Genomic DNA, 8082 nt, shown 5'->3' with positions numbered 1-8082 from the left:
GATACTTCAGGAGCTGGTTTTACGAGAATAGAATGACGGTGCTATATTTCGGAAGGCTGTGAGTGTGGCAGGAATTGATATCGTGTTTCCCAGAATTTACACATAGGAACAGGAGCTGGCCATTTAGCAGCGAGTGGTTAGGATCTGGAATGCACGGCTTGAAAGGGCGGTGGAGGCAGACTCAATCTTATCTTTCAGACGGGTGCTGGATAAGTGTCTGAAGGAAAAACAGTTGCAGGGCTATGGGGAAAGGGCGGGGGACTGGGACTCGCTGAGAGTCGGCACGTGCTCGATGGGCCGAATGGCCTTCCGTGCTGTAACCATTCCTTGATTCGATAAGTTAGTGGCTCATTTCATAGTCTGGGTGGGAGCACAACTTTGCAAAGGGACATGGATTGAGTCGGCGAAAGAAAAGGCATCTGAATCAGGAGATTCGCGGGGCGCGGAAATTTCGGAGTTTAATGACTTTGAAAGGAACATTTTTGTTTTGTGCCGTTTCGGTCAGAGGTTTTCTATGAAAGCAACATTGAATGAAAATAAATGCAATCGCCCAACCTGGGGCTCTAACCCACGACCCTGAGATTAAGAGTCTCATGCTCTACAGGCTGAGCTAGCCAGGCTTCTGTCCAGCTTAGGTTCTTATCACTCATTGCAGCCAGGCGCCAGTTGGATCCGCCCCAGATGTTTCAACGTCCTGTTGACGAACTGCCAGGGTCTTCTTCCATGGTGGACCAGGCTCAAGGGGCCGAATGGCCAACTCCAGCCCCTAATCCTTACGTGCTTATGTGGAGCTCCTTCTGGGTAAACGAGGACGGCGGAAACGTTACAAGGACACCCTCAAAGCCTCAAAGCCTCTCTGGTAAAGAGCGACATCAGCACTGACACCTGGGAGACCCTGGCCGCAGACCGCCCGAGGTGGAGAAAGTCCATCTGGGAGGGCGTTGAGCTCTTTGAGTCTCGACGCAAGGAGCATGAAGAGGCCAAGCGCAGGCAGCGCAAAGAGCATGCGGCAAACCAGTCCCACCGACCCGTTTCCTCGACGTATGTCTGTCCCACCTGTAACAGGTTCTGTGGCTCTCGTATCGGACTGTTCAGCCATCAAAGGACTCACTTTGGGAGTGGAAGCAAGTCCTCCTCGAGCCAGAGGGACTGCCTCTGATGGTGTCTATGATTTGCGTGACGTGTTAACCGCTACACAGCGGAAACATCTCCACTTCCAGCACCAGATTACCAGAATAAAACCCAATGGGATCGAGAGAAAAGTTCCTCATATGCTCAGGGCAAAATATATCATATGACAATAGAATTTTATGAAATAATTAATGATGTTTAAAACAATGCTTCTTTTTTTTTTGCACAGGAGATGCATAAAGGTGTGAAAAATAGATTAACTATTTTTTTATAAGGTTTTGAATTAAAAGTACAATTTCCCTCAACGGGAATCGAACCAGGGCAGCGGCGGTGAGAGCACCAAATCCTAACCACTACACCATCAGGGAACCTGATTTGAAAAGCGATGCCGTGGTTGTGTCGAGGTTCATCCCGAGCAGCTCCGTAACACAGGACTCTGTGCTCTGTGGGCTGTTCCCAGGGACACACACCGAGACAGACATTATCTGCTGCTGGAGGGCCATCAACTCGGTCAAAGACGCTCTTTGGTCTTGCCGAAACTTGCTGGTCTTCCAGAGCAAGGAGATGTCCACTCTGCGTGTTGCAGACTGGCGAAATCCAAGATCCAGGATTACGTGCTGAAGGACGCAATTAAAATTGGTGTCGTTGCCGCAAAGGCACGGTGGGGAAGGTTCTGCAATACAAGGGGCTTTGAAATCCCCGCCCATTCCCACCAGGTATCACAAGCAGCGCTCACGTGACAGGCACCGTCTGGTTTGTTCTTCAACTTTTCTCTTGCTTTCACGGGAAACCATCATTAATTAACCCTTCACCTTCTTTTGCACAATCAAACAAATGCTAACTCAGGAACAGTCCATACTTCAATCATTTGTCCTGTGCTTTGCATCTTAACTCGAAAACCATATCCCATTTTACTCACTGTATTATTGCTTTCTGGTTCAAAATCTTCATTGCCGATGACACCACGAATCTGGGGCAACTTTTATCAAATATTACAGCACCGGTTATTCCTACCGTGCACACAAAATACAATCAGTACTGAAGATAAAATCCCAACGTGCGTATTTTCAGATTCAACGCAGTAGCATTTCAAATAAAGTGAAAGAATTTGACAGCGAAAAGATTTGCAAGTGTTGCTTGTATTTGTGTCTTTAATTAAAATTTGTGGCGTCTGACTCCCGTTCATGCCACTGCTGAATAAGAAAGGAGGGTTTGACATACACCAGACTGCACTGCCCCTGATATTTGTCAGCTCATCCTTCATATTCAGTGGTTTCTCGCGCTTTGATGGGCTGCAGTGTAGCGGATGTCACGTTGGCCTCACATTGAGTAATGTTGAGGGTGATGACTCATCAGGGGAAGGCAGCAGCAGCCAAGTTCATGGCACCGTGGCTGGCTCTGCAGCACAGGAGGGCAGGACAAAGAGTGGGACAGCGGTAGTGATGGGGGATTCGCTTGTAAGGGGAATAGATAGGCGTTTCTTCGGCCGCAACCGAGACTCCAGGATGGTATGTTGCCTCCCTGGTGCAAGGGTCAAGGATGTCCCGGAGCGGGTGCAGCACATTCTGAAAAGGGAGGGTGAACAGCCAGTTGTAGTGGTGCACATTGGTACTAAAGATTTAGGTAAAAAAAAGGGATGAGGTCCTACGAGATGAATTTAAGGAGCTAGGAGCTAAATTAAAAAGTAGGACCTCAAAAGTAGTTATCTCCGGATTGCTAACATTGCCACGTGCTCGTCAGAGTTGGAATCGCAGGATAGCTCAGATGATTACGTGGCTTGTGCAGTGGTGCAGCAGGGAGGGATTCAAATTCCTGGGGCATTGTAACCGGTTCTGGGGGAGGTGGGACGAGTACAAACCAGACGGTCTGCATCTGGGCAGGTCCGGAACCAATGTCTTAGGAGGAGTGTTTGCTCGTGCTGTTGGTGAGGAGTTAAACTAATATGGCAGGGGGATGGGAACCAAAGCAGAGAGACAGAGCGAAACTAAATGGAGATAGAAACAAAAGACAGAAAGGAGATGAGTAAAAGTGGAGGGCATAGAAACCCAAAGCAAAAACGAAAAAGGGCCACTGTAGAGCAAAATTCTAACTGGTCAAAGTTTAATAAAGAGGCAAGCCTGAAAGCTCGGTGCCTCAATGCGAGGAGTATTCAGAACGCAGGAGAGGGCTCTGAGCTAGTTAGAGTGGGTGAGAGCGCAGATAAACAGGACCCCAAGAAAGAATGCAAAATGGCAGGAGGCAACAGAGCAGAGTAGCACTGGGGTAAGTGTAAACCACAAGGTAATAGGAAGGGACAATATGTATGAATATAAAGCGGCTGCAGGAGGGGTCAAAACTAAAAATCATGGTTTAAAAACTAATATTAAGCACTCTACCTAACCGAACGCAGCATTCAAATTTAAAGTAAATGAGTTGACGGCACAAATCATGACAAATGGGGATGATCTGGTGGCCATTACAGAAACGTGGTTGCAGGGTGGCGAAGACTGGGAATTACACATGCAGGGGTAGCTGACAATTCTGAAAGATAGACAAGAAGGGAAAGGAGGTGGGGTAGCTCTGTTAATTAAGGATAATATCAGGGCAGTTGTGAGAGATGATATTGGCTCTAATGAACAAAATGTTGAAGCATTGTGGGTGGAGATTAGAGATAGTAAGGGGAAAAAGTCACTGGTGGGCGTAGTTTATAGGCCCCAAATAATAATTTGAAGGTGGGGTGGGCAATAATCAAGGGAATAATGGAGGCATGTGAAAAAGGAACGGCAGTAATCATGGGGGATTTTAACCTACATATCAATTGCTCAAATCAAATCGCACGGGGTAGCCTGGAGGAGGAATTCATAGAATGCATACGGGATTGTTTCTTCGAACAATATGTTACAGAACTTACAAGGGAGCAAGCTATCTTAGATCTGGTCCTGTGCAATGAGACAGGAATAATAAACGATCTCCGAGTAAAAGATCCTCTCGGAATGAGTGATCACAGTATGGTTGAATTTGTAATATAGATTGAGGTTGAGGAAGTAGTGTCTCAAACGAGCGTACTATGCTTAAACAAAGGGGACTAAAGTGAGATGAGGGCAGAGTTGACTAATGTCGACTTGGAACACAGACTAAACGGTGGCACTGTTGAGGAACAGCAGAGGACTTTTAAGGAGCTCTTTCACAGTGCACAACAAAAATATATTCCAGTGAAAAAGAAGGGCAGTAAAAGAAGGGATTTCCTGCCGTGGATAACCAAGGAAATAAAGGAGAGTATCAAATTAAAAACCAATGTGTATAAGGTTGCCAAGGTTAGTGGGAAACTAGAAGATTGGGAACATTTGAAACGACAGCAAACAATGACTAAGAAAGCAATAAAGAAAGGAAAGATAGATTACGAAATTAAACTTGCGCAAAACATAAAAACAGATAGTAAAAGCTTTTACCGATACATAAAATGGCAAAGAGTGACTAAAGTAAATGTTGGTCCCTTAGAAGATGAGAAGGGGGATTTAATAATGGGAAATGTGTAAATGGCGAAGATCTCAAACAATTATTTTCCTTCGGTCTTCACAGTGTAAGACATAAAAACCATGCCAGAAATTGCTGCTCACAGGAATGTGGGAAGAGAGGACCTTGAGACAATCACTATCACTAGGCGGGTAGTGCTGGACAGGCTCATGGGACTCAAGGTAGGAAAGTTCCATGGTCCTGATGAAATGCATCCCAGGGTATTAAAAGAGATGGCGGAAGTTATAGCAGATGCATTCGTTATAATCTTCCAAAATCTTCTGGACTCTGGGAAGGTACCAGCGGATTGGAAAGCACCTAATGTAACGCCTCTGTTTAAAAAAGGGGGCAGTCAAAAGGCAGGTAACTTTAGGCCGGTTAGTTTAACATCTGTAGTGGGGAAAATGCTTGAAACTCTCATGAAGGAAGAAATAGCGGGACATCTAGATAGGCTTAGTGCAATCAAGCAGAGGCAGCATGGATTCATGAAGGGGAAATCATGTTTAACTAATTTACTGGAATTCTTTGAGGATATAACGAGCATGGTGGATAGAGATGTACCGATGGATGTGCTGTATTTATATTTCCAAAAGGCATTCGATAAGGTACCACACAAAAAGTTACTTCTGAAGGTAGAGGTACGTGGAGTCAGAGGATATGTATTTGCATGGATCGAGAATTGGCTGGCGAACAGAAAGCAGAGAGTCGGGATAAATGGGTGATTTTCAGGTTGGGAATCGGTGGTTAGTGATGTGCCACAGGGATCGCTGCTAGGACCACATCTGTTTGCAATATACATAGATGACCTGGAAGAGGGGACAGAGTGTAGTGTAACAAAATTTTCAGATGGCACAAAGATTAGTGGGAAAGCGGGTTATGGAATGGAAACAGAGAGGCTGCAAAGAGGTTTGGATAGGTTAAGCGAAAGGGCTAAGGTTTTGCAGATGGAATCCAATGCCAGAAAGTGTGAGGTCATCCATCTTGGGAAAAACGGGAATATTATTTGATTAGGGAGAAATTACAACATGCTGCGGTGCAGAGGGACCTGGGGGTTCTTGTGCATGAAACCCAAAAAGTTAGTTTGCAGGTGCAGCAGGTAATCAGGAAGGTGAATGGAATGTTCGCCTTCATTGCGAGAGGGATGGAGTACAAATGCAGGGAGGTCCTGCTGCAACTGTATAGGGTTTTGGTGAGGCCGCACCTGGAGTACTGCGTGCAGTTTTGATCTCCTTACTTGAGGAAGGATATACTGGCTTTGGAGGGGATACAGAGACGATTCACTCGGCTGATTCCGCAGATGAGGGGGTTACCTTATGATGATAGATTGTGCAGACTGGGTCTTGACTCGTTGGAGTTCAGAAGGATGAGGGGTGATCTCATTGAAACATTTAAAATAATGAAAGGGATAGACAAGATCGAGGCAGAGAGGTTGTTTCCACTGGTAGGTTAGAGGAGAACTTGGAGGCACAGCCTCAAAGAACGGGGGAGCCAATTTAAAACCGAGTTGAGAAGGAATTTCTTCTCCCAGAGGGTTGTGAATCTGTGGAATTATCTGCCCAAGGAAGCAGTTGAGGCGAGTTCATTGAATGTATTCAAGTCACAGATAGATAGATTTTTTACCACTAAGGGAATTAAGGGTTGCGTGGAGCGGGCGGGTAAGTGGAGCTGAATCCACGGCCAGATCAGCCATGATATTGTTCAATGGCGGAGCAGGCTCGAGGTGCTAGATGGCCTGCTCCTGTTCCTAATTCTTATGTTTCTTATGTTTCTTATGGAGTAGGCGTCTACTACAACCAAAAACATTTTTGAAAGGACCTGCGTAGTCCTCATGGATGCGTGCCCAAGGCTTGCTGGGCCAGGACCATGGGCTAAGGGGGACTTCCCTGGGCGCATTACGCAGCTGGACAAACGTGTTGCACCTGCGAACACAAAGTTCCAGATCTGCGTCTATCCCTGGACACCAAATGTGTGACTTGGCAATTGCCTTCCTCATGACAATGCCCGGGAGCTCATTGTGGAGTTCTCTGATGAACACCTCTCTGCCCATCTGGTTTCTACGCGGTTTCCCCACAGTAGGCAATCGGCCTGAATCGAGAGTTCATAACTGCGCCTGTGAAATAGTTTAACTTGCTCAGGGCATGCCCTCTCCGTGGCTGCCCAGTCCCCATTCAGGACACATTTCTTGACTAGAGACAATAGCGGGTTTCTATTTGTCCAGACTTTAGTCTGACAGGCTGTCACGGGTGAGCCTTCGCTTCTGAAAGCTTCAACAGCCATGACCATCTCAGCACCATGCTCGGTAGCCCCCTCAGTGGTGGCTAGTGGGAGCCTGCTGAGTGCATCGGCGCCGTTTTCCGTGCCCGGTCTGTGTCGAATTGTGTAGTCATAGGCGGCTAACGTGAGTGCCCACCTCTGTATGCTGGCCGATGCGTTTGCAGTTATGGCCTTGTTGTCGGCCAAAAGGGACGTTAGGGGTTTGTGGTCTGTCCCCAGCTCAAATTTCCTGCCAAATAGGTACTGGTGAATTTTCTTTACCGCATATACACTTGCGAGCACCTCCTTTCCTACCATCCCGGAGCCCCTTTCTGCCTGGGACAGACTTCTGGAGGCCTAAGTTAACGGCTGTAACTGACCCTTGGCATCGACAAGCTGCAACTCACACCCGACAACATAGGACGACGCATCGCACGTTAACACAAGTTGCTTACATGGGTCATATAGCGTTAACAGAGTGTTGGAACACAACAAATTGCGTGTTCTATTAAAAGCCCTTTCCTGGCTGTCCCCCCAGACACATTCGCGATCTTTGCATAGGCGCACGTGTAGCGGCTCTCGCAGCGTGCTCAATTTCGGAAGAAAGTTACCAAAATAGTTCAGGAGCCCCAGGACCGGATGCAGCTCCGTCGTGTTACGGGGTCTGGCTGCTCTCTGGATCGCTTCCGTTTTGGAGGCAGTAGGGCTGATCCCATCTGCTGCTACCCTCCTCCCCAGGAATTCTACCTCTAGAGCTCGGAAGACGCACTTCGCCTTTTTCAGTCGCAGCCCAATCCGGTCCAGTATGCGTAGCACCTCCTCCGGGTTGTGGAGGTGTTCTTCAGTATCGTAACCCGTGATGAGGATGTCGTCCTGAAAAACCACCGTCCCTGGAATCGGCTTGAGTAGGCTTTCCATATTTCATTGGAAGATCTCGGCAACCGATCGAATCCCGAACGGACATCTGATGCACTCAAACAACCCCTTGTGTGTCGTGATGGTGGTCAGCTTCTTCGACTCACTCGCCAGCTCCTGGGTCATGGAAGCTGAGGTCAGGTCTAATTTTGATAAAGGTTTGCCACCGGATAGCGTCGCAAAGAGGTCCTCCGCTCTCGGTCGCGGGTACTGGTCTTGGAGTGACACCCGATTGATGGTGTCCTTGTAATCACCACATATCCTGACCGACCCATCCGCCTTGAGCACCGG

At 47.5% G+C, this 8082-nt stretch overlaps 1 non-coding gene across 1 annotated transcript; it reads right to left on the bottom strand.

The window, feature by feature from the left end:
* Positions 1-547: 547 nt before the first annotated feature.
* trnak-cuu (transfer RNA lysine (anticodon CUU)) lies at positions 548-620 on the bottom strand. The gene has a single exon. It is a non-coding gene; the product is annotated as a tRNA-Lys (tRNA).
* Between the last annotated feature and the right edge of the window lie 7462 nt (positions 621-8082).

Source organism: Pristiophorus japonicus, chromosome 25, assembly GCF_044704955.1.
Source record: "Pristiophorus japonicus isolate sPriJap1 chromosome 25, sPriJap1.hap1, whole genome shotgun sequence".
Taxonomy (NCBI): domain Eukaryota; kingdom Metazoa; phylum Chordata; class Chondrichthyes; family Pristiophoridae; genus Pristiophorus; species Pristiophorus japonicus.
This window is presented reverse-complemented; position numbering and strand designations above follow the sequence as displayed.